General features: G+C 60.0%; 12 non-coding genes and 2 pseudogenes across 12 annotated transcripts; all 14 read right to left on the bottom strand.

The window, feature by feature from the left end:
* Nucleotides 1-1,455: 1,455 nt before the first annotated feature.
* Nucleotides 1,456-1,646, bottom strand: LOC148808018 (U2 spliceosomal RNA). The gene has a single exon (XR_016088453.1). It is a non-coding gene; the product is annotated as a U2 spliceosomal RNA (small nuclear RNA).
* Nucleotides 1,647-2,439: 793 nt separating this feature from the next.
* LOC148808017 (U2 spliceosomal RNA) lies at nucleotides 2,440-2,647 on the bottom strand (annotated as a pseudogene).
* A 6,236-nt stretch (nucleotides 2,648-8,883) lies between these two features.
* Nucleotides 8,884-9,074, bottom strand: LOC148808016 (U2 spliceosomal RNA). The gene has a single exon (XR_016088452.1). It is a non-coding gene; the product is annotated as a U2 spliceosomal RNA (small nuclear RNA).
* A 789-nt stretch (nucleotides 9,075-9,863) lies between these two features.
* LOC148808015 (U2 spliceosomal RNA) lies at nucleotides 9,864-10,054 on the bottom strand. The gene has a single exon (XR_016088451.1). It is a non-coding gene; the product is annotated as a U2 spliceosomal RNA (small nuclear RNA).
* A 787-nt stretch (nucleotides 10,055-10,841) lies between these two features.
* Nucleotides 10,842-11,032, bottom strand: LOC148808014 (U2 spliceosomal RNA). The gene has a single exon (XR_016088450.1). It is a non-coding gene; the product is annotated as a U2 spliceosomal RNA (small nuclear RNA).
* A 777-nt stretch (nucleotides 11,033-11,809) lies between these two features.
* Nucleotides 11,810-12,000, bottom strand: LOC148808013 (U2 spliceosomal RNA). The gene has a single exon (XR_016088449.1). It is a non-coding gene; the product is annotated as a U2 spliceosomal RNA (small nuclear RNA).
* A 789-nt stretch (nucleotides 12,001-12,789) lies between these two features.
* LOC148808012 (U2 spliceosomal RNA) lies at nucleotides 12,790-12,989 on the bottom strand. The gene has a single exon (XR_016088536.1). It is a non-coding gene; the product is annotated as a U2 spliceosomal RNA (small nuclear RNA).
* A 6,195-nt stretch (nucleotides 12,990-19,184) lies between these two features.
* On the bottom strand, nucleotides 19,185-19,375 carry LOC148808011 (U2 spliceosomal RNA). The gene has a single exon (XR_016088448.1). It is a non-coding gene; the product is annotated as a U2 spliceosomal RNA (small nuclear RNA).
* Nucleotides 19,376-20,160: 785 nt separating this feature from the next.
* Nucleotides 20,161-20,351, bottom strand: LOC148808010 (U2 spliceosomal RNA). Its single transcript, XR_016088446.1, has one exon. It is a non-coding gene; the product is annotated as a U2 spliceosomal RNA (small nuclear RNA).
* Nucleotides 20,352-21,142: 791 nt separating this feature from the next.
* Nucleotides 21,143-21,333, bottom strand: LOC148808009 (U2 spliceosomal RNA). Its single transcript, XR_016088445.1, has one exon. It is a non-coding gene; the product is annotated as a U2 spliceosomal RNA (small nuclear RNA).
* A 775-nt stretch (nucleotides 21,334-22,108) lies between these two features.
* On the bottom strand, nucleotides 22,109-22,299 carry LOC148808008 (U2 spliceosomal RNA). The gene has a single exon (XR_016088444.1). It is a non-coding gene; the product is annotated as a U2 spliceosomal RNA (small nuclear RNA).
* A 777-nt stretch (nucleotides 22,300-23,076) lies between these two features.
* Nucleotides 23,077-23,267, bottom strand: LOC148808007 (U2 spliceosomal RNA). The gene has a single exon (XR_016088443.1). It is a non-coding gene; the product is annotated as a U2 spliceosomal RNA (small nuclear RNA).
* Nucleotides 23,268-24,058: 791 nt separating this feature from the next.
* LOC148808006 (U2 spliceosomal RNA) lies at nucleotides 24,059-24,249 on the bottom strand. The gene has a single exon (XR_016088442.1). It is a non-coding gene; the product is annotated as a U2 spliceosomal RNA (small nuclear RNA).
* Nucleotides 24,250-25,046: 797 nt separating this feature from the next.
* LOC148808005 (U2 spliceosomal RNA) lies at nucleotides 25,047-25,251 on the bottom strand (annotated as a pseudogene).
* Between the last annotated feature and the right edge of the window lie 88 nt (nucleotides 25,252-25,339).

Below are 25,339 nucleotides of genomic sequence, written 5' to 3'. Positions count from 1 at the left end.
GAAAAGTGTGCAGGGGGGTGCAAAAGCCCATCCTCTGCGCTGGGGTCTGCTCTGAAACGCACAAGAAACCTTCTTTTGCCGTTCCAGACTCTCTTCCTGTCCATTACTTTTGTCCCTGTATCTTGCACGTCAACAAATCTTTTAAGAAAGTTGACGATGTCTGCTTCCGGGGTGAAAGGATTATTCATATGGACCCATATGGGTCTCGACTCGCGAGCAAACAAAGGTTCGAGATAAAAATGAACAAAAGGTTCCTCCTGTCTGCGAGCAGCCAATGTGGACCATATTTTCGTGCACTGTACCGCAGAAAATAGTGACAAATCAAAAATCCTTTTACCTGGAAAGTTCTGCAGGCAATAGATGTCTTCAGGCTGCAAGGCCAGGTGCTTGAAAAGGACGACGTCCTCGAAAGCGTCTCTCTTGGCAAAATCCTTGTCCGAAGCCTCCTCTCGCAACACGAAACGTACAGTGTGCCTTGGTCTTGCGGTCCTGCTGGAAATCTTCTCCATTCTCAAAGTGGCCGGAGTCCCTTCCGCCACGGAAAAAAATCGCCGTCGCTTAAAAAAGCTGCGCCGTCCGTCTCTTCCCTCCTTTGGCTTCAGAACCCGAGCCGCGGTCAGGCCACGCACACGGGATCTTAGGCCAAAAGGCCGAGAAGCGATGCCCGACGCCGGCCTTGGGCGGGCGCGCGGGCGTCCGGCTGGCGCGCAGCGGCGCAGGCCGACGCCTCTGGAGCCCGGTCCGCACGCGGCTGCCGGCCGCCCGGACTCCGCTCTCCCCCTCTCTTGCCTGCCTGCTTGCTCGCCTGCCTGCCCGCCAGTCCCGGGCGGGGGCCCTGCTCTTTGATCTCCTGTCAACGGCCCGACAACGACCGCAGCCGCGGGGGGCGCCAGCCGGCCGGCCTCCTTAGCTTAGGCCCCTCCCACCAGCAGCAGCCGTGCCGAGTGAGCTGCAAGCGAAAGCGGACCGTCGGCACCTGCGGGCAGAGGCAAGGGGCAGCGCTCTCTCGGGAGGGACGGGGACACACACACACCTGCCTGCCTGCCGAAAAAAAGAAAGAAAAGGTGTATATACTAAGTTTTTTGGAGGGAAAACGGCCGGCTGTCGAAAGGGGCCCGCCTGCAAGGACGGGGACACACACACACACACACACACACACACACACACACACACACACACACACACACACACACAAGCCACGCCTGCCTCCCTGGAAAAAGGAGGAAAAAACTAAGTTTTTTGGAGGGAAAACGCACGGGAGCCGAAAAGGGGGCCGGCCTGCTTGCCGAGAGAGTCGAGGCGCGGGAAAGTGCACGGAGGGAGCACGGGAACGGGGAGGGGGAGAGAGAGAGACACAGAGACGCACAGATGGACGAGAGACGAGACCGGAGAGGAAGGAGCTCCGGTCCACCTCGCTTGCTTGCTAGCTACGTCTGTCTTTTCACCGCTGAGAGAAGGTAGTGCACCGTTCCCGGAGGCGCTGCAATACCGGGCCGATGCGTGGAGAGGACGGAGCAAGCTCCTGATCCAGCTCCCTGTTCCAAAAATCCGTTTAATATGTGGTCCCCCGATGGGGGACGTATCAGATATTAAACTGATAAGAACAGATACTACACTTGATCTTAGCCAAAAGGCCGAGAAGCGATGCCCGACGCCGGCCTTGGGCGGGCGCGCGGGCGTCCGGCTGGCGCGCAGCGGCGCAGGCCGACGCCTCTGGAGCCCGGTCCGCACGCGGCTGCCGGCCGCCCGGACTCCGCTCTCCCCCTCTCTTGCCTGCCTGCTTGCTCGCCTGCCTGCCCGCCAGTCCCGGGCGGGGGCCCTGCTCTTTGATCTCCTGTCAACGGCCCGACAACGACCGCAGCCGCGGGGGGCGCCAGCCGGCCGGCCTCCTTAGCTTAGGCCCCTCCCACCAGCAGCAGCCGTGCCGAGTGAGCTGCAAGCGAAAGCGGACCGTCGGCACCTGCGGGCAGAGGCAAGGGGCAGCGCTCTCTCGGGAGGGACGGGGACACACACACACCTGCCTGCCTGCCGAAAAAAAGAAAGAAAAGGTGTATATACTAAGTTTTTTGGAGGGAAAACGGCCGGCTGTCGAAAGGGGCCCGCCTGCAAGGACGGGGACACACACACACACACACACACACACACACACACACACACACACACACACACACACACACAAGCCACGCCTGCCTCCCTGGAAAAAGGAGGAAAAAACTAAGTTTTTTGGAGGGAAAACGCACGGGAGCCGAAAAGGGGGCCGGCCTGCTTGCCGAGAGAGTCGAGGCGCGGGAAAGTGCACGGAGGGAGCACGGGAACGGGGAGGGGGAGAGAGAGAGACACAGAGACGCACAGATGGACGAGAGACGAGACCGGAGAGGAAGGAGCTCCGGTCCACCTCGCTTGCTTGCTAGCTACGTCTGTCTTTTCACCGCTGAGAGAAGGTAGTGCACCGTTCCCGGAGGCGCTGCAATACCGGGCCGATGCGTGGAGAGGACGGAGCAAGCTCCTGATCCAGCTCCCTGTTCCAAAAATCCGTTTAATATGTGGTCCCCCGATGGGGGACGTATCAGATATTAAACTGATAAGAACAGATTTTTTTTTTTTTTTTTTTTTTATTAGAAACGTATAAAACATACAAAACAGCAAAAAAGACCCATCACACAAAAAATCAACCCACATGTTACTCAAAAAACACAGAAAACAACATTCAAAAGCCCACACCTCTGAAAACCCAAGCAAAATACAATTTCCTTAACCCCGCCTCAAATGCAAATCAAAACCCACCCCCACATCTGAAAAAACAAAACATTCACCAAAACCATACCGACTTTTACTATACAAAACATAATAATCACCCCAACGAAAATAGCCCCTTCCACCTCTCCTTGGCTGCCGCAAAACCCCACCTCAGAATATCCCATTTTACCCGACATGCTATATCATATTTCACCGTATGCACGACAGCGGCTGGTGCTCCACTGACCCCATGCTCAGTGAGGTCTTTGCGTGATGCCCACAAATGATATTTTACCAAACTAATAACCAACCATAACAAAAAGTTGACCCCCCATCTACGTGTTTTTGGGAGTCCCCGCAGTAGAACTTGTCTGGACACCACAAAGTCTGACTTCACCTGCGTTAAAAAACCCCCACACTGGTCCCATACCCTCTGTGCAAACCCACAATCCCATAAAACGTGTGCGATGGACTCGGTTTCTTGGCAGTCAGTGCGTGGGCACTTGTCCTGCCTGGAGAGCCCATGTCTGTGTAAAGTCTCTCGGACTGGAAGTCTATTCCACACCACCAACCAATTGAGGTCCTTCAGCTTATTTTCCAGCCCTACCGCTTGCGTTTGCTTCCAGACCTCTCCTGGAACTCCCACAATAGCCGGCTCCTCCTTTGCAGTAGCCAGCTGGTACAGTGCCTTGTGGTCCAGCAATGCTGCACCTTCCTTAGCATCCGGGTGCTTTTTTAGCCATTGCACCGCATGTCTGTAATACCATGGCAGCTTTTCTGCCTTGGGTGTTGTGTTTGTCCACACTACCAAATGTTTTACTGCAGAGGCAAACCACAAGTGTGCAAAGGGGACGCACAGGTGGTCCGGACTCTCCTTCAGAAGTCTGCACAGCCCCGAGATGAAAAGTGAGTCCAATTTCACCGGCAGGTCCGGCACCGCCCGACCTCCTTCCTCCACCGGCCTGTGCATGTCCACCCGCTTGATGTACTCATATCCTCCGCCCCAAACGAAGCGGAAGATGGTCCTCACCAGCTCTCTACGGAACCTGGGAGGCAGCGGGAAAACACAGGCCAGATGGATGAGCAACGGCAATATATCCACCTTCACTACCAGGACTTTTCCTACCAGTGTCAAATGCCTACTCTGCCACAAACCTAACTTCTGATTCACTTTTGAGATCTTACTCCTCCAGTTAATTGTGGCAGAGTCAGCAGTATGGAAACTGACCCCCAAGATCTTCACGGGCCCTGTCTCTAGTTTGAGACCTCCTACCACATCCTGCCTGTTTTTCCATCTGCCAAAATATTTGACGGTGCACTTGCTGAGATTAAGCAGTGCACCCGTTCCTGCAGCCATGGCGTCCGCTATCTGCAGAACCCGAGTGAGAGACCTGTCAGTGGTAAGAAACAAAGTGACATCGTCTGCGTAAGCCATCAACTTTGCCTGTGCTCCACCGCTACCCGGGACTAGTACACCTTCCACCCAAGGGTCACTCTGGATTCGTCGCAAAAAGGGCTCCAGGTATAGCACGTAGAGGAGCGGGGACAAGGGACACCCCTGCCTCACCCCACGGCTAACCACGAACCCCATCCCCAACCTTCCATTCACACATACCCTTGAGATGACCCCGTTATATAAAATCCTGAGCCATCGGATAAAAGTTCCACCAATCCCTAGTCTCTTTAAAACCTCCCAAAGGAAGGGATGACACACTCTGTCAAAGGCTTTACTTTGATCTAAGCTTACCAGAATGAGCTCCAAGCCCCTTTCCTCCACCCATTCAATGATGTCTCTCACCAACTGGAGATTCCAGGCTAGTTTCCTTCCTTCCACACTGCAGGTCTGATCCCTGCAGACCAGACCCGGCATCACCTTCCTCAGCCGCCTACTCAGCACCCTGGCCAGGATCTTATAGTCAGTGCAGAGCAATTGGATCGGCCTCCAGTTTTCCAGGTCCTCCTTGTCCCCTTTCTTAAAAATCAAAGACAGAACTCCAGTTTTCATAGTTCCCGTTAACTCCCCTGACTCTAAGATTTCGTTAAAAACTTCGAGCAGGATAGGCTGCAGTTTATCCCAAAACACCACGTAAAAGTCAATGGGCAAGCCATCAATTCCGGGAGCCGTCCCCCTCCGCATCCCTGCCATGGCTTCCCTTAGTTCCTCACCCGAAAGCTCTCCCTCCAGTTCAGGCATGCCCTCCTCTACCGTCACTATTCCCGCCAACCACTCCTCCCACAAGTCAGTGTCCACTGGTTTCCCCGAGAACAGTTCCCTGTAAAAATCCGAGGCACACCTGACCATATCTGCTGGGTCAGAGGTAACGGAACCGTCTTTTTGCTTTAGGCCCTCCACCAAAGTTCTGGCTTGCCGAGAACGCACCGAGCCGAAAAACATAGCCGAGCATTTCTCATCCTTTTCCCTCCAATTTCCCTTCGCTCTAAAGAGAAAATCGTTGGCTCGCGCCAACCACCACTCTTTCATCCGAAGCCTGATCTCCGCCGCCTTCGGTGCGTCAAAAGAGCCTCCCTGATTAAATCCCTCATAGAGGGTCTGTAACTCCTGTTGGAGCTGATCTAAATCCTCCCTCTCCTTCCGTCTCCTGTCTCGGCAATATTTGACCGATTCCTTGCATATAACTCTTTTACACATCTCCCACCAATTGACAGCGGACAGATATTTCCATCTCTGACTGCAGAGACTTTCAATCAGGTCAACTATCCTGCTTCTGAACTCAACCTCGGACAACACCTTAACATTTAGCCTCCAGTAACCTGATCTGGGGCCTGGGTCATCCGAGGTCAGACAGGCAGACAGCAACATGTGGTCAGAAAACCATACAGGAACAATATGTCCTACCGTAGACCGTCCACTTAGGGTAGTGAAGATGTAATCCAGTCTCCTGAAGATATCCTTGCCGTTGCTCCAAGTAAACTGTTTAGAGGCCGGGCCCGAGATGTTAAGGCCGTCCTGCAATTTAAAATGACTCACCAACTCTCTCAGGGCTCGCGCCCCTGCCCTATTTGTGTCACCAATATCGACATTAAAATCCCCGCCCATCACCACCGTTCTGTTGGTAAATAGGAGTGGCTCGATCTTTCTTATAAAATCTGCCTGAAGGCGCCTTTCAGCCGGTCCATACACCGCTATCAGGCGCACTTTCAGGCCGTCCCACACCCCATCCACTACCAATAAACGCCCCGGAACAACCACACAAACCTCACCCCCCACAAAATTTGACACCCCACATAAAATCCCGATGCCTGAAGAGTGCACCCCTCCAATGCTCCACCAGGACTCTCCTTTTTGCCATTCTTTCTTAAAATCCGCTACATCCTTCTGTGACCCCAAATGAACCTCCTGAACAAAACAAAAGCCGAACTGGCGACTCGCAAGGTCTTTGAAGACGCCAGTCCGCTTCGCAGGGTTCCTCAAACCCCTCACATTTACCGTACAAATAATACGACTCATGGCGGGTCATGAGAAGTTTGTACCCTAGTCTCCTCTTCCTGGCTAACCTCTGAGTTATCTGTCTCAGCTGATGTTGAATCGCTCTCCCCCTCCCCGGAGTGCTGCAAGCTCCCCTCCCCCGAGGAAGATGACTCGCTCTCGGGATCCCCGGGTACCTGCGGGTGAGCCGGCTGTTCTATCTCTTTTAAACTCCCTACCTCCATCTCACTTCCCTCACTAGCCACTACCGACTCACCTTGACCTGGAGGAAGTGGCTCCTCGCTCACCTCCACCTCCTCTGATTCCTCAGGGGTGACTGAAACGGCAGAAAGAGTACCCCCCTCCACCTCCAATCCCTCCCCTGACCTTTCCCCCCTTGCGTTTCCCCTCCCCGCCACCTCCTCTCCTTTCTTTCCCGTCGCTCCACCCGCACCCTCCACCTTTTCGAAACCAGGCTCGAGGGATTTCCCGGATGCTACCCCCTCCCGGCTACTGTCTTCCTCCACTCCATCTGAATCGCTGCCTAAAGTCTCAATAGGCAGCCCCCGGAAACGATTTTGCAACCCCAACTTGGCGCGTCGCAAATCAGGGCCCTTCGGCCCTCTCCCTCCCTTCCTCTTTGTAGACCTACTTAAAACCGGGGACCAGCTCGGGGACTCTGGTCGGCCTTCTGGGACCATATCAGCCCAGGACCTGGACTCTGGGTGTTCGTCACCCGCTTCACCCGCCCCCTCTGCTGCTTGCCCCGGTCCACCCTTATCCCCCTCCTTAGTTTTCCCCACAGTCCCGAAAAACATAAACGGACCACCGGAGGGTCCTGGTAATTCCAGTCTCGGATCTTTCGGGGGAGCCTTCACAATGTCCGCAAAGCTCTTCTGCTTTCTGGGACACGAGCGATACACGTGACCCGCTGACCCACACAGATCACATGTCAGTACCTGTCCGCAGTTCTTCGCCTCGTGTCCCTCCGCACCGCACCTCCTGCAGAAACCTCCTGGGCAGTTCGCTGCAATGTGTCCCTGTTGCAAACACTTTTTACATGTCAGGGGCTGCCCTGGGTAGAAAAGGTAGCCCCTGTTTGACCCGATATTAAAGTAGGCAGGGGGATGCAAAACGCCCTCCTCTCCAGACGGCTGAGGTCGGAGCCTGACCAAATACCTCCTCCTCCCGGTCCAGACCCCCGCCTCGTCCACCACTTTGCTGCCGGCCCCTTGAATGTCCACAAACCTGGTTAAATACATCACAATGTCTCGCTCAGGCAACAACGTGTTAAACAGGTGGACGGTAAGCGTCCTCAGCTCCCTCGCAAAGAGAGGCTCCATCAAAAACAAAGACATCGGAAAAGAATTTTTCCCGGATTGCGCCTTCTGCCACACAGTCTCGCACAACTTGTCCGACTCCATTGTCAAATCAAAAATACCTTTCCCCGGGAAATCCTGCAAACTAGTGATATCCTTGACCTTAATCCCAAGTCCATGAAACAAAATGTCTCTTTCAAACTTGTCCCTCTTCATCCAGGTAGCCTTATCTTCCGCCGTCTTCACCACGAAGCGCACTGTGCGCCGCATCTGTCCCTCACGGGACAGAGGGTGCCCAGCCGCCAGGTCGCGGGTCCACTCACCCGCCGCCGCCGTCGTCGCCGCCGCCGCCGCCATCAGGAAGCCCCACTTCGCCCCCTGGGCTCAACCCAGGGCGACTACCCGTGGTAGCTTGGAATCCGCGGCCTCCGTCCTCCTCCGGCAGGTTGGTTCTCCTCCCTCTGGTTGGTCCTCGATCTCCCTCCTCTCCGCCGCCGTCGCCGCCGTCGTCTTCTCCGTCTTCTCCGTCGTCGTCTTCTCGTCCCCCAGCCAAGTCATCAAGCCGCGGGCCTGCCACGTACTTTCCGATCTTAGCCAGAAGGCCGAGAAGCGATGCCCGACGCCGGCCTTGGGCGGGCGCGCGGGCGTCCGGCTGGCGCGCAGCGGCGCAGGCCGACGCCTCTGGAGCCCGGTCCGCACGCGGCTGCCGGCCGCCCGGACTCCGCTCTCCCCCTCTCTTGCCTGCCTGCTTGCTCGCCTGCCTGCCCGCCAGTCCCGGGCGGGGGCCCTGCTCTTTGATCTCCTGTCAACGGCCCGACAACGACCGCAGCCGCGGGGGGCGCCAGCCGGCCGGCCTCCTTAGCTTAGGCCCCTCCCACCAGCAGCAGCCGTGCCGAGTGAGCTGCAAGCGAAAGCGGACCGTCGGCACCTGCGGGCAGAGGCAAGGGGCAGCGCTCTCTCGGGAGGGACGGGGACACACACACACCTGCCTGCCTGCCGAAAAAAAGAAAGAAAAGGTGTATATACTAAGTTTTTTGGAGGGAAAACGGCCGGCTGTCGAAAGGGGCCCGCCTGCAAGGACGGGGACACACACACACACACACACACACACACACACACACACACACACACACACACACAAGCCACGCCTGCCTCCCTGGAAAAAGGAGGAAAAAACTAAGTTTTTTGGAGGGAAAACGCACGGGAGCCGAAAAGGGGGCCGGCCTGCTTGCCGAGAGAGTCGAGGCGCGGGAAAGTGCACGGAGGGAGCACGGGAACGGGGAGGGGGAGAGAGAGAGACACAGAGACGCACAGATGGACGAGAGACGAGACCGGAGAGGAAGGAGCTCCGGTCCACCTCGCTTGCTTGCTAGCTACGTCTGTCTTTTCACCGCTGAGAGAAGGTAGTGCACCGTTCCCGGAGGCGCTGCAATACCGGGCCGATGCGTGGAGAGGACGGAGCAAGCTCCTGATCCAGCTCCCTGTTCCAAAAATCCGTTTAATATGTGGTCCCCCGATGGGGGACGTATCAGATATTAAACTGATAAGAACAGATACTACACTTGATCTTAGCCAAAAGGCCGAGAAGCGATGCCCGACGCCGGCCTTGGGCGGGCGCGCGGGCGTCCGGCTGGCGCGCAGCGGCGCAGGCCGACGCCTCTGGAGCCCGGTCCGCACGCGGCTGCCGGCCGCCCGGACTCCGCTCTCCCCCTCTCTTGCCTGCCTGCTTGCTCGCCTGCCTGCCCGCCAGTCCCGGGCGGGGGCCCTGCTCTTTGATCTCCTGTCAACGGCCCGACAACGACCGCAGCCGCGGGGGGCGCCAGCCGGCCGGCCTCCTTAGCTTAGGCCCCTCCCACCAGCAGCAGCCGTGCCGAGTGAGCTGCAAGCGAAAGCGGACCGTCGGCACCTGCGGGCAGAGGCAAGGGGCAGCGCTCTCTCGGGAGGGACGGGGACACACACACACCTGCCTGCCTGCCGAAAAAAAGAAAGAAAAGGTGTATATACTAAGTTTTTTGGAGGGAAAACGGCCGGCTGTCGAAAGGGGCCCGCCTGCAAGGACGGGGACACACACACACACACACACACACACACACACACACACACACACACACACACACACAAGCCACGCCTGCCTCCCTGGAAAAAGGAGGAAAAAACTAAGTTTTTTGGAGGGAAAACGCACGGGAGCCGAAAAGGGGGCCGGCCTGCTTGCCGAGAGAGTCGAGGCGCGGGAAAGTGCACGGAGGGAGCACGGGAACGGGGAGGGGGAGAGAGAGAGACACAGAGACGCACAGATGGACGAGAGACGAGACCGGAGAGGAAGGAGCTCCGGTCCACCTCGCTTGCTTGCTAGCTACGTCTGTCTTTTCACCGCTGAGAGAAGGTAGTGCACCGTTCCCGGAGGCGCTGCAATACCGGGCCGATGCGTGGAGAGGACGGAGCAAGCTCCTGATCCAGCTCCCTGTTCCAAAAATCCGTTTAATATGTGGTCCCCCGATGGGGGACGTATCAGATATTAAACTGATAAGAACAGATACTACACTTGATCTTAGCCAAAAGGCCGAGAAGCGATGCCCGACGCCGGCCTTGGGCGGGCGCGCGGGCGTCCGGCTGGCGCGCAGCGGCGCAGGCCGACGCCTCTGGAGCCCGGTCCGCACGCGGCTGCCGGCCGCCCGGACTCCGCTCTCCCCCTCTCTTGCCTGCCTGCTTGCTCGCCTGCCTGCCCGCCAGTCCCGGGCGGGGGCCCTGCTCTTTGATCTCCTGTCAACGGCCCGACAACGACCGCAGCCGCGGGGGGCGCCAGCCGGCCGGCCTCCTTAGCTTAGGCCCCTCCCACCAGCAGCAGCCGTGCCGAGTGAGCTGCAAGCGAAAGCGGACCGTCGGCACCTGCGGGCAGAGGCAAGGGGCAGCGCTCTCTCGGGAGGGACGGGGACACACACACACCTGCCTGCCTGCCGAAAAAAAGAAAGAAAAGGTGTATATACTAAGTTTTTTGGAGGGAAAACGGCCGGCTGTCGAAAGGGGCCCGCCTGCAAGGACGGGGACACACACACACACACACACACACACACACACACACACACACACACACACACACAAGCCACGCCTGCCTCCCTGGAAAAAGGAGGAAAAAACTAAGTTTTTTGGAGGGAAAACGCACGGGAGCCGAAAAGGGGGCCGGCCTGCTTGCCGAGAGAGTCGAGGCGCGGGAAAGTGCACGGAGGGAGCACGGGAACGGGGAGGGGGAGAGAGAGAGACACAGAGACGCACAGATGGACGAGAGACGAGACCGGAGAGGAAGGAGCTCCGGTCCACCTCGCTTGCTTGCTAGCTACGTCTGTCTTTTCACCGCTGAGAGAAGGTAGTGCACCGTTCCCGGAGGCGCTGCAATACCGGGCCGATGCGTGGAGAGGACGGAGCAAGCTCCTGATCCAGCTCCCTGTTCCAAAAATCCGTTTAATATGTGGTCCCCCGATGGGGGACGTATCAGATATTAAACTGATAAGAACAGATACTACACTTGATCTTAGCCAAAAGGCCGAGAAGCGATGCCCGACGCCGGCCTTGGGCGGGCGCGCGGGCGTCCGGCTGGCGCGCAGCGGCGCAGGCCGACGCCTCTGGAGCCCGGTCCGCACGCGGCTGCCGGCCGCCCGGACTCCGCTCTCCCCCTCTCTTGCCTGCCTGCTTGCTCGCCTGCCTGCCCGCCAGTCCCGGGCGGGGGCCCTGCTCTTTGATCTCCTGTCAACGGCCCGACAACGACCGCAGCCGCGGGGGGCGCCAGCCGGCCGGCCTCCTTAGCTTAGGCCCCTCCCACCAGCAGCAGCCGTGCCGAGTGAGCTGCAAGCGAAAGCGGACCGTCGGCACCTGCGGGCAGAGGCAAGGGGCAGCGCTCTCTCGGGAGGGACGGGGACACACACACACCTGCCTGCCTGCCGAAAAAAAGAAAGAAAAGGTGTATATACTAAGTTTTTTGGAGGGAAAACGGCCGGCTGTCGAAAGGGGCCCGCCTGCAAGGACGGGGACACACACACACACACACACACACACACACACACACACACACACAAGCCACGCCTGCCTCCCTGGAAAAAGGAGGAAAAAACTAAGTTTTTTGGAGGGAAAACGCACGGGAGCCGAAAAGGGGGCCGGCCTGCTTGCCGAGAGAGTCGAGGCGCGGGAAAGTGCACGGAGGGAGCACGGGAACGGGGAGGGGGAGAGAGAGAGACACAGAGACGCACAGATGGACGAGAGACGAGACCGGAGAGGAAGGAGCTCCGGTCCACCTCGCTTGCTTGCTAGCTACGTCTGTCTTTTCACCGCTGAGAGAAGGTAGTGCACCGTTCCCGGAGGCGCTGCAATACCGGGCCGATGCGTGGAGAGGACGGAGCAAGCTCCTGATCCAGCTCCCTGTTCCAAAAATCCGTTTAATATGTGGTCCCCCGATGGGGGACGTATCAGATATTAAACTGATAAGAACAGATACTACACTTGATCTTAGCCAAAAGGCCGAGAAGCGATGCCCGACGCCGGCCTTGGGCGGGCGCGCGGGCGTCCGGCTGGCGCGCAGCGGCGCAGGCCGACGCCTCTGGAGCCCGGTCCGCACGCGGCTGCCGGCCGCCCGGACTCCGCTCTCCCCCTCTCTTGCCTGCCTGCTTGCTCGCCTGCCTGCCCGCCAGTCCCGGGCGGGGGCCCTGCTCTTTGATCTCCTGTCAACGGCCCGACAACGACCGCAGCCGCGGGGGGCGCCAGCCGGCCGGCCTCCTTAGCTTAGGCCCCTCCCACCAGCAGCAGCCGTGCCGAGTGAGCTGCAAGCGAAAGCGGACCGTCGGCACCTGCGGGCAGAGGCAAGGGGCAGCGCTCTCTCGGGAGGGACGGGGACACACACACACCTGCCTGCCTGCCGAAAAAAAGAAAGAAAAGGTGTATATACTAAGTTTTTTGGAGGGAAAACGGCCGGCTGTCGAAAGGGGCCCGCCTGCAAGGACGGGGACACACACACACACACACACACACACACACACACACACACACACACACACACACACAAGCCACGCCTGCCTCCCTGGAAAAAGGAGGAAAAAACTAAGTTTTTTGGAGGGAAAACGCACGGGAGCCGAAAAGGGGGCCGGCCTGCTTGCCGAGAGAGTCGAGGCGCGGGAAAGTGCACGGAGGGAGCACGGGAACGGGGAGGGGGAGAGAGAGAGACACAGAGACGCACAGATGGACGAGAGACGAGACCGGAGAGGAAGGAGCTCCGGTCCACCTCGCTTGCTTGCTAGCTACGTCTGTCTTTTCACCGCTGAGAGAAGGTAGTGCACCGTTCCCGGAGGCGCTGCAATACCGGGCCGATGCGTGGAGAGGACGGAGCAAGCTCCTGATCCAGCTCCCTGTTCCAAAAATCCGTTTAATATGTGGTCCCCCGATGGGGGACGTATCAGATATTAAACTGATAAGAACAGATTTTTTTTTTTTTATATTTTTTATTAGAAAAAAGTCCGTTAACAAATCATAAAACAGTCCCACACCAACACCCCCCTAATGTCCCGTGCACAAATCCTTCCAGCGCTCTTTTGCTGCAGCAAACCCCCATCTATGAATGTCCCACTGGACCCTCCTGGCCACCTCCTCCTTCACCCTCCGCAGGATCCCAAAAGCAGGCTTCTCCACGCCGTGCTTCACCAGGTCTGTCCGGGCATCCCAGATGAAGGCCTTGACCAGGCTGACCAGTAGCCACAGCAGGAATTTCCGGTTCCGGCCCCGGATGCCGGCGATCCCTCTCAGGACGGACGCTTGCGTGATGGGGGAATCGGGGCTTACCTGTGCAAAGAGGGTCCCGCACGATCTCCACACCCTCTGGGCGAAGGCACACTCCCAGAAGACGTGACCCACCGTCTCTTCGCCCGCGCAGCCGTGTCGCGGGCACAGGCTCTGTCTGGAGAGCCCGTGCGCATGCATGACGGCCCTGACCGTCAGCCGACCCCACACGCAGAGCCAGTTCAGGTCCTTCAGCTTGTTATCCAGCCCCCCCGGCTGGACCCGCTGCCAGATGATCCGGGACACACCCGGGATCGCCGGCCGTTCTTCCGCCTTCACCATCCTGTACATGGTCCTGTGATTCAAACAGTTCGTCCCTTCCTTGATCCCCGGGTGTGCCCGCAGCCACCGCACTGCGTGGCGGTAGTGCAGCGGGAGCCGCTCTGCTTTGGGGGTCGTGTTGGTCCAGACCGTCAGGTGCCGCATGCTCGCCGCCAGCCAGAGACTGACAAACCGGCTGCACAGGTGGGCCGGGTTGTCGTGCAGGACCGTGCACAGGCTCGCTATGAAGGCGCAGTCCAACTTCGCCGGGAAGTCCAAGATCCCCCGACCCCCATCGGCCAGGGGTCTGTACATATCACACCTCTTCACCCGTTCGTAGGTGTGACCCCAGACGAAGTTAAAGATGCTCCTCACCAGATCTCTCCGCTTCCGGACCGGCAGGGGGTACACTACCGCCAGGTGGAGAAGCAGAGGCAGGACTTCCGCCTTCAGTACCAGCGCCTTCCCGATCCAGGTTAGCGATCGTTGCTGCCACAGGCCTAGCTTCCGGTTGACTTTCCGGAACCCGGCCTCCCAGTTGACACCTCCAGGATCTGTGGAGTGAAAGCTCACCCCCAGGATCTTCAGCGGCCCAGTCGTCCGTGACAGACCGCCAAAGTCCCGCGGCTCGCTCGGCCAGGTCCCGAAGACCTTCACTAAGCTCTTGGCCCTGTTCAGTCGGGCGCCGGTACCTCTTGAGAAATCCTCGACAATGCTGAGCGCCCTCCCCAGGCCGCCTTCAGAGCCCAGGAAGAGCGTGACGTCGTCTGCATATGCCGCGATCTTCGCCATCTGCCCTCCTCCACCTGGCACCAGGATCCCATCCACTCCCGGATCCCTCCTGAGCTGGTCCAGGAGGATCTCTAGGAAAAGCACATACAGCAGGGGCGAGAGAGGACAGCCCTGTCGCACACCACACCGCACTGGAATATGCCCGCCCAACGCTCCGTTGACGCATACCCGGGATGCCACCCCGTTGTACAAGGTCCGGACCCACCTGACAAACCCGTCCGGCAGACCCTTCCTCTTCAGGAGTGCCCACAGAATCTCGTGATGGACCCGGTCAAAGGCCTTGGTCTGGTCGAGGCTCACCAGCAGGAGCGGCAGGCCTCTATCTTCCACCCACGCGATGACGTCGCGGATCAGCTGCAGGGTCCAGCTGATCTTGCGGCCTGCCACACCACACGTCTGGTCAGCCTGCACCAAGGCCGGCATCACTGTTCTCAGGCGGCCGCCCAGCACCCTGGCCAAGATCTTATAGTCAGTGCACAGGAGCTGGATTGGCCGCCAATTCCCCAGGTCTGCCTTGTCACCTCCCTTATGGACGAGGGAGATGACACCGATCTTCATGGTGGCACCGAGCCCATCACGATCCAGCACCTCGTTGAATACCTGCACCAAGAGCGGCTCCAGCTGGTCAAAAAAGGTGAGGTAAAACTCGGTCGGTAGACCGTCTATGCCAGGGACAGTGCCCTTCTTCATCCCCATCAGGGCAGATCGGATCTCTGCCCCTGACACTGCCCCGCCCAGAGCAGCGGGGTCGTCTACCGCCGGCTCCACTCCGTCCAGGAGCCTGCTCCTGATACCGGCGTCGGTCTCCTTCTCAGCAAACAGGGTGCTGTAATATTCTGTGGCACACTCCAACATCCCGGGTATGGAAGTGGCTACAGACCCGTCCGTCCTCCGAACGCCGTCAAAGAAGCCTCGCTCTTGTTGCCTCCTCACGGCGCCGAAGAACTGGGACGAGCAGCTTTCGTCATTCTCCCTCCAGACTCCACGGAGCCTGAAAAGAAAGTCCTTAGCCCACTGCAGCCACTTACCCCTAAGCAGGCTCTTGATGTGGGCGATCTTCTCCCCCTCGTAAGCGCCCCCTTGGTTCAGCTGCGCATACAGTGCCTCGAGCTCCTCCTGGAGCTTGGTGCACTGGCGGTCCTCCAAGCTGCGGCGGATCCTGCAGTACTTCTTCGTCACCACCGCGATGGTGCGCTTACAGGACTCCCACCAGTGCACCGCCGAACTGAAGGCGTCCCTCCTCTCCGCACATGCCCTCAGCACTGTAGCGATCTTCCTCTGGTATCTCGCCTCCTGCAGGACTTGCCTGTTCAGCTTCCAGTATCCGGCCTGGAAACGAGGGTCCTCAACACCAAAGGAAGCCGTCAGCATGTGATGGTCGGAAAACCAAGTAGGGGTCGCTTGCCTGCTTAGGGTCGTCCAGTTCGCCGAAGTGAAGACATAATCCAGCCGCCTGAAGGTCCCCCTTCCGTTGTCCCAGGTGTGATGTGCGACATTCTGAAATCCGTCCCGCAGGCCAAAATCTGCAATCAGAGACCGTAACCCATGGGCACCCTCACCTTGTGAGTCCCCCAGGTCGATGTTAAAATCCCCGCCGATGATCAGCTCTCTGTTTGTGTACAGCAGGGGCTCCAGATCTTTCAGGAAGGAGCCCTGCTGCCGCCGGTCCGCCGGGACATACACACCGATCAGCCGGGTCCGCACCCCGTGCCGGGTCCCGTCGACCACCAGCAGGCGCCCGGGGACCACAGAGCTGACCACCTGTGCCGCAAACCCTGGGGAACCACACAGGATGCCCACGCCAGAGGAGTTCACCCCCCCAACGCTCCACCACGAGGGCCCCTTTGTCCACTCCTTCTGGTAAGCGAGCACATCGTCGTGGTCTTTCAGATGGGTCTCCTGCAAAAAGCAAATATCCAAAAGCCTTTGGGACAAATATCGGAAAACTCCAGCTCGTTTCTCCCGGTTCCGCAGACCCCTCACATTAGCCGTGGCCACTGTGAAGGTCATGGCTGCTCCGGGGGGCTGTCACTCTCCATACCGTCGCTGGAGCTAGAGCTGAGTGGATGCTCTGCCCCTGCTGCACTGACCGAACTGTCGGTGTCTGTCCCCTCGATGTAGGTGACCGAAGGGACTGGGCTCACGCCCACCTCCATGTCAGAGACGGGGTCGGGCCCGGGATCGAGAACAAATCCGGGGCTGGGACCGAGGCCGGGGTCGGGGCCCCGGTCAGGGTGGGGGTCGGGGTCGGGGTCGGGGGGAGGGGGGTCGGGAGAGGGGTTGGGGCTGGAGCCCGGGTCAGGGTCAGGCCGGCGCGAGTACTCGCGGTCCGGGGTGTCGACCTGGCACGTCACCACAGGGCTCCCCTCACCTGAAAGGCACTGCGCCACAGAGAAGGGGCCCCGTGCCATGACTCTGTCTCCCTGCCCAGGGGGGAGGGAGCCTGCGGTGTCCCCCAGCTCCTGGCCGTCCTGCGTTGACGCTGGCGCTGCCCCCTCCTCCATCTCCTCCTGGTCTGCCATCACCTCCCGGTCTGCCATCACCTCCTGCTCTGGCGCCGTCACCAGAGCTGCTACCGTCTCCGGGACGAGCTCCGCCTCCCCGTAGTACTCCCTGGATGTCTTCTTCTTCTTGTCGCCCGTCTCCATCTGTCCCTTGCCAGCCTGCGACCGCTTCCTAGGCTTCTTCCTCAACACAGGCATGTGGTGCATCTCCTCCTCCTCCTCACCTGCCCCCCGTGCTGCGGTTGGTCCTGCGTCTGCTCGGGCGGGGGGGGGGGCCTTCACCACATCCGCCCAGCTCCCGACCACCCCGTCTTCGACCCGAGATGGTCCCTCCTGCGGATCGTCGCCGTCCTCCTCATGCTGCCTCCCCTTCCCCTTCCCTTTCCGTCTCGGCCGCACCACCACCGTCCATCCGGCATCCTTCCCGGCTCCCCCAGGGACCGCTCCACCACCATCCTGATGTTCGTCCTCGGTGTCCCCAGCCTCACTGCCGTCCGACTCCGTTTCTCCCACCGCCAGGCCGGATCCGTCATGGACAGCTCTGGCATACTCGGCGTTCCTAAGGAGGCAGTTGCGATACAAATGGCCAGTGTTGCCACACAAGGAACACTCTTTAACGGGGCAGTTCCGGGCCTGATGACCCCGCCGGTGGCACTTCCCACACTCCGCCGCGTTACACTCGGCCTCCCGGTGCCCGGACTCCCGACACTTCCGACAGAACGGCGGCTGATTCCCGTAGAACAAGTACCCCCTACCTGGACCAATGGCGAAAGTGGCAGGCGGGTGGGCGAAACCATCCTTACTTCTGTCGTCTGGCCTCAGCTCAACGTGATACTGCCTCTTCCCGGTCCAGACCTTGTAAGGGTCCATGATGATACGAGGGGGGTCCAACACGTCGACGTAACGACGGAGGAAGGTCGTGACGTCACTATCGGGAACAAAGGGGTCAAACATGTGCAGAATCACTGACCTTTCATTGTTGCTCTGGAGCCCCAGACACACGTAATTCTCCAGCCTGCCACTTTCCTTAGCCTTCATGATCTTCTCGGAAGCGCCGCGATGTCCTTTCTCCTCCACGAACGAGAGATCCATATAGCGCTGCGCCCGATTCCCCTGCAAGCACTTGATATCCGCCACGTCCAAACCCAGGATCCCAAAAAGGATCTCCTCTTCGAAGACGTCCCTCCCCGGCATCTCTCCATCCGGCTTCCAGATGAAGCGGATGGTCTTCCGGATCTTGGGACCCTCCTCAGCCGTCCTCGCCGCCCCGGGATCCGCAGCCATCGTTCCGCAGCCTTTGCGGCTGCCGAAGCAGCCTTCTCACCAAAACCGAAGTCTTCTGGTGTCCAAGCGTCCAATCCAGGAAACGAAAATCCGAAGCGCAGTCCAAGCCAATCCAAAGTCCAAATCCGGCAAATCCAGCAGCGTAGTCTCCTCCAGGCGGTGTCCTCTCCGGTCTTCTCTCCCCGGTCTTTTGGTGTTACCTCAGCCGCGGGCCTGCCACGTACTAAGGATCGCAGCCAAAAGGCCGAGAAGCGATGCCCGACGCCGGCCTTGGGCGGGCGCGCGGGCGTCCGGCTGGCGCGCAGCGGCGCAGGCCGACGCCTCTGGAGCCCGGTCCGCACGCGGCTGCCGGCCGCCCGGACTCCGCTCTCCCCCTCTCTTGCCTGCCTGCTTGCTCGCCTGCCTGCCCGCCAGTCCCGGGCGGGGGCCCTGCTCTTTGATCTCCTGTCAACGGCCCGACAACGACCGCAGCCGCGGGGGGCGCCAGCCGGCCGGCCTCCTTAGCTTAGGCCCCTCCCACCAGCAGCAGCCGTGCCGAGTGAGCTGCAAGCGAAAGCGGACCGTCGGCACCTGCGGGCAGAGGCAAGGGGCAGCGCTCTCTCGGGAGGGACGGGGACACACACACACCTGCCTGCCTGCCGAAAAAAAGAAAGAAAAGGTGTATATACTAAGTTTTTTGGAGGGAAAACGGCCGGCTGTCGAAAGGGGCCCGCCTGCAAGGACGGGGACACACACACACACACACACACACACACACACACACACACACACACACACACACACACAAGCCACGCCTGCCTCCCTGGAAAAAGGAGGAAAAAACTAAGTTTTTTGGAGGGAAAACGCACGGGAGCCGAAAAGGGGGCCGGCCTGCTTGCCGAGAGAGTCGAGGCGCGGGAAAGTGCACGGAGGGAGCACGGGAACGGGGAGGGGGAGAGAGAGAGACACAGAGACGCACAGATGGACGAGAGACGAGACCGGAGAGGAAGGAGCTCCGGTCCACCTCGCTTGCTTGCTAGCTACGTCTGTCTTTTCACCGCTGAGAGAAGGTAGTGCACCGTTCCCGGAGGCGCTGCAATACCGGGCCGATGCGTGGAGAGGACGGAGCAAGCTCCTGATCCAGCTCCCTGTTCCAAAAATCCGTTTAATATGTGGTCCCCCGATGGGGGACGTATCAGATATTAAACTGATAAGAACAGATACTACACTTGATCTTAGCCAAAAGGCCGAGAAGCGATGCCCGACGCCGGCCTTGGGCGGGCGCGCGGGCGTCCGGCTGGCGCGCAGCGGCGCAGGCCGACGCCTCTGGAGCCCGGTCCGCACGCGGCTGCCGGCCGCCCGGACTCCGCTCTCCCCCTCTCTTGCCTGCCTGCTTGCTCGCCTGCCTGCCCGCCAGTCCCGGGCGGGGGCCCTGCTCTTTGATCTCCTGTCAACGGCCCGACAACGACCGCAGCCGCGGGGGGCGCCAGCCGGCCGGCCTCCTTAGCTTAGGCCCCTCCCACCAGCAGCAGCCGTGCCGAGTGAGCTGCAAGCGAAAGCGGACCGTCGGCACCTGCGGGCAGAGGCAAGGGGCAGCGCTCTCTCGGGAGGGACGGGGACACACACACACCTGCCTGCCTGCCGAAAAAAAGAAAGAAAAGGTGTATATACTAAGTTTTTTGGAGGGAAAACGGCCGGCTGTCGAAAGGGGCCCGCCTGCAAGGACGGGGACACACACACACACACACACACACACACACACACACACACACACACACACACAAGCCACGCCTGCCTCCCTGGAAAAAGGAGGAAAAAACTAAGTTTTTTGGAGGGAAAACGCACGGGAGCCGAAAAGGGGGCCGGCCTGCTTGCCGAGAGAGTCGAGGCGCGGGAAAGTGCACGGAGGGAGCACGGGAACGGGGAGGGGGAGAGAGAGAGACACAGAGACGCACAGATGGACGAGAGACGAGACCGGAGAGGAAGGAGCTCCGGTCCACCTCGCTTGCTTGCTAGCTACGTCTGTCTTTTCACCGCTGAGAGAAGGTAGTGCACCGTTCCCGGAGGCGCTGCAATACCGGGCCGATGCGTGGAGAGGACGGAGCAAGCTCCTGATCCAGCTCCCTGTTCCAAAAATCCGTTTAATATGTGGTCCCCCGATGGGGGACGTATCAGATATTAAACTGATAAGAACAGATACTACACTTGATCTTAGCCAAAAGGCCGAGAAGCGATGCCCGACGCCGGCCTTGGGCGGGCGCGCGGGCGTCCGGCTGGCGCGCAGCGGCGCAGGCCGACGCCTCTGGAGCCCGGTCCGCACGCGGCTGCCGGCCGCCCGGACTCCGCTCTCCCCCTCTCTTGCCTGCCTGCTTGCTCGCCTGCCTGCCCGCCAGTCCCGGGCGGGGGCCCTGCTCTTTGATCTCCTGTCAACGGCCCGACAACGACCGCAGCCGCGGGGGGCGCCAGCCGGCCGGCCTCCTTAGCTTAGGCCCCTCCCACCAGCAGCAGCCGTGCCGAGTGAGCTGCAAGCGAAAGCGGACCGTCGGCACCTGCGGGCAGAGGCAAGGGGCAGCGCTCTCTCGGGAGGGACGGGGACACACACACACCTGCCTGCCTGCCGAAAAAAAGAAAGAAAAGGTGTATATACTAAGTTTTTTGGAGGGAAAACGGCCGGCTGTCGAAAGGGGCCCGCCTGCAAGGACGGGGACACACACACACACACACACACACACACACACACACACACACACACACACACACACACAAGCCACGCCTGCCTCCCTGGAAAAAGGAGGAAAAAACTAAGTTTTTTGGAGGGAAAACGCACGGGAGCCGAAAAGGGGGCCGGCCTGCTTGCCGAGAGAGTCGAGGCGCGGGAAAGTGCACGGAGGGAGCACGGGAACGGGGAGGGGGAGAGAGAGAGACACAGAGACGCACAGATGGACGAGAGACGAGACCGGAGAGGAAGGAGCTCCGGTCCACCTCGCTTGCTTGCTAGCTACGTCTGTCTTTTCACCGCTGAGAGAAGGTAGTGCACCGTTCCCGGAGGCGCTGCAATACCGGGCCGATGCGTGGAGAGGACGGAGCAAGCTCCTGATCCAGCTCCCTGTTCCAAAAATCCGTTTAATATGTGGTCCCCCGATGGGGGACGTATCAGATATTAAACTGATAAGAACAGATACTACACTTGATCTTAGCCAAAAGGCCGAGAAGCGATGCCCGACGCCGGCCTTGGGCGGGCGCGCGGGCGTCCGGCTGGCGCGCAGCGGCGCAGGCCGACGCCTCTGGAGCCCGGTCCGCACGCGGCTGCCGGCCGCCCGGACTCCGCTCTCCCCCTCTCTTGCCTGCCTGCTTGCTCGCCTGCCTGCCCGCCAGTCCCGGGCGGGGGCCCTGCTCTTTGATCTCCTGTCAACGGCCCGACAACGACCGCAGCCGCGGGGGGCGCCAGCCGGCCGGCCTCCTTAGCTTAGGCCCCTCCCACCAGCAGCAGCCGTGCCGAGTGAGCTGCAAGCGAAAGCGGACCGTCGGCACCTGCGGGCAGAGGCAAGGGGCAGCGCTCTCTCGGGAGGGACGGGGACACACACACACCTGCCTGCCTGCCGAAAAAAAGAAAGAAAAGGTGTATATACTAAGTTTTTTGGAGGGAAAACGGCCGGCTGTCGAAAGGGGCCCGCCTGCAAGGACGGGGACACACACACACACACACACACACACACACACACACACACACAAGCCACGCCTGCCTCCCTGGAAAAAGGAGGAAAAAACTAAGTTTTTTGGAGGGAAAACGCACGGGAGCCGAAAAGGGGGCCGGCCTGCTTGCCGAGAGAGTCGAGGCGCGGGAAAGTGCACGGAGGGAGCACGGGAACGGGGAGGGGGAGAGAGAGAGACACAGAGACGCACAGATGGACGAGAGACGAGACCGGAGAGGAAGGAGCTCCGGTCCACCTCGCTTGCTTGCTAGCTACGTCTGTCTTTTCACCGCTGAGAGAAGGTAGTGCACCGTTCCCGGAGGCGCTGCAATACCGGGCCGATGCGTGGAGAGGACGGAGCAAGCTCCTGATCCAGCTCCCTGTTCCAAAAATCCGTTTAATATGTGGTCCCCCGATGGGGGACGTATCAGATATTAAACTGATAAGAACAGATACTACACTTGATCTTAGCCAAAAGGCCGAGAAGCGATGCCCGACGCCGGCCTTGGGCGGGCGCGCGGGCGTCCGGCTGGCGCGCAGCGGCGCAGGCCGACGCCTCTGGAGCCCGGTCCGCACGCGGCTGCCGGCCGCCCGGACTCCGCTCTCCCCCTCTCTTGCCTGCCTGCTTGCTCGCCTGCCTGCCCGCCAGTCCCGGGCGGGGGCCCTGCTCTTTGATCTCCTGTCAACGGCCCGACAACGACCGCAGCCGCGGGGGGCGCCAGCCGGCCGGCCTCCTTAGCTTAGGCCCCTCCCACCAGCAGCAGCCGTGCCGAGTGAGCTGCAAGCGAAAGCGGACCGTCGGCACCTGCGGGCAGAGGCAAGGGGCAGCGCTCTCTCGGGAGGGACGGGGACACACACACACCTGCCTGCCTGCCGAAAAAAAGAAAGAAAAGGTGTATATACTAAGTTTTTTGGAGGGAAAACGGCCGGCTGTCGAAAGGGGCCCGCCTGCAAGGACGGGGACACACACACACACACACACACACACACACACACACACACACACAAGCCACGCCTGCCTCCCTGGAAAAAGGAGGAAAAAACTAAGTTTTTTGGAGGGAAAACGCACGGGAGCCGAAAAGGGGGCCGGCCTGCTTGCCGAGAGAGTCGAGGCGCGGGAAAGTGCACGGAGGGAGCACGGGAACGGGGAGGGGGAGAGAGAGAGACACAGAGACGCACAGATGGACGAGAGACGAGACCGGAGAGGAAGGAGCTCCGGTCCACCTCGCTTGCTTGCTAGCTACGTCTGTCTTTTCACCGCTGAGAGAAGGTAGTGCACCGTTCCCGGAGGCGCTGCAATACCGGGCCGATGCGTGGAGAGGACGGAGCAAGCTCCTGATCCAGCTCCCTGTTCCAAAAATCCGTTTAATATGTGGTCCCCCGATGGGGGACGTATCAGATATTAAACTGATAAGAACAGATACTACACTTGATCTTAGCCAAAAGGCCGAGAAGCGATGCCCGACGCCGGCCTTGGGCGGGCGCGCGGGCGTCCGGCTGGCGCGCAGCGGCGCAGGCCGACGCCTCTGGAGCCCGGTCCGCACGCGGCTGCCGGCCGCCCGGACTCCGCTCTCCCCCTCTCTTGCCTGCCTGCTTGCTCGCCTGCCTGCCCGCCAGTCCCGGGCGGGGGCCCTGCTCTTTGATCTCCTGTCAACGGCCCGACAACGACCGCAGCCGCGGGGGGCGCCAGCCGGCCGGCCTCCTTAGCTTAGGCCCCTCCCACCAGCAGCAGCCGTGCCGAGTGAGCTGCAAGCGAAAGCGGACCGTCGGCACCTGCGGGCAGAGGCAAGGGGCAGCGCTCTCTCGGGAGGGACGGGGACACACACACACCTGCCTGCCTGCCGAAAAAAAGAAAGAAAAGGTGTATATACTAAGTTTTTTGGAGGGAAAACGGCCGGCTGTCGAAAGGGGCCCGCCTGCAAGGACGGGGACACACACACACACACACACACACACACACACACACACACACACACACACACACACACAAGCCACGCCTGCCTCCCTGGAAAAAGGAGGAAAAAACTAAGTTTTTTGGAGGGAAAACGCACGGGAGCCGAAAAGGGGGCCGGCCTGCTTGCCGAGAGAGTCGAGGCGCGGGAAAGTGCACGGAGGGAGCACGGGAACGGGGAGGGGGAGAGAGAGAGACACAGAGACGCACAGATGGACGAGAGACGAGACCGGAGAGGAAGGAGCTCCGGTCCACCTCGCTTGCTTGCTAGCTACGTCTGTCTTTTCACCGCTGAGAGAAGGTAGTGCACCGTTCCCGGAGGCGCTGCAATACCGGGCCGATGCGTGGAGAGGACGGAGCAAGCTCCTGATCCAGCTCCCTGTTCCAAAAATCCGTTTAATATGTGGTCCCCCGATGGGGGACGTATCAGATATTAAACTGATAAGAACAGATACTACACTTGATCTTAGCCAAAAGGCCGAGAAGCGATGCCCGACGCCGGCCTTGGGCGGGCGCGCGGGCGTCCGGCTGGCGCGCAGCGGCGCAGGCCGACGCCTCTGGAGCCCGGTCCGCACGCGGCTGCCGGCCGCCCGGACTCCGCTCTCCCCCTCTCTTGCCTGCCTGCTTGCTCGCCTGCCTGCCCGCCAGTCCCGGGCGGGGGCCCTGCTCTTTGATCTCCTGTCAACGGCCCGACAACGACCGCAGCCGCGGGGGGCGCCAGCCGGCCGGCCTCCTTAGCTTAGGCCCCTCCCACCAGCAGCAGCCGTGCCGAGTGAGCTGCAAGCGAAAGCGGACCGTCGGCACCTGCGGGCAGAGGCAAGGGGCAGCGCTCTCTCGGGAGGGACGGGGACACACACACACCTGCCTGCCTGCCGAAAAAAAGAAAGAAAAGGTGTATATACTAAGTTTTTTGGAGGGAAAACGGCCGGCTGTCGAAAGGGGCCCGCCTGCAAGGACGGGGACACACACACACACACACACACACACACACACACACACACACACACACACACACACACACACACAAGCCACGCCTGCCTCCCTGGAAAAAGGAGGAAAAAACTAAGTTTTTTGGAGGGAAAACGCACGGGAGCCGAAAAGGGGGCCGGCCTGCTTGCCGAGAGAGTCGAGGCGCGGGAAAGTGCACGGAGGGAGCACGGGAACGGGGAGGGGGAGAGAGAGAGACACAGAGACGCACAGATGGACGAGAGACGAGACCGGAGAGGAAGGAGCTCCGGTCCACCTCGCTTGCTTGCTAGCTACGTCTGTCTTTTCACCGCTGAGAGAAGGTAGTGCACCGTTCCCGGAGGCGCTGCAATACCGGGCCGATGCGTGGAGAGGACGGAGCAAGCTCCTGATCCAGCTCCCTGTTCCAAAAATCCGTTTAATATGTGGTCCCCCGATGGGGGACGTATCAGATATTAAACTGATAAGAACAGATTTTTTTTTTTTTTTTTTTTTTTTTTTTTTATATTTTTATTAGAAAAAAGTTCGTTAACAAATCATAAAACAGTCCCACACCAACACCCCCCTAATGTCCCGTGCACAAAGCCTTCCAGCGCTCTTTTGCTGCAGCAAAC

Source organism: Atractosteus spatula, unplaced genomic scaffold, assembly GCF_055471065.1.
Source record: "Atractosteus spatula isolate fAtrSpa1 unplaced genomic scaffold, fAtrSpa1.hap1 Scaffold_25, whole genome shotgun sequence".
NCBI lineage: Eukaryota > Metazoa > Chordata > Actinopteri > Semionotiformes > Lepisosteidae > Atractosteus > Atractosteus spatula.
This window is presented reverse-complemented; position numbering and strand designations above follow the sequence as displayed.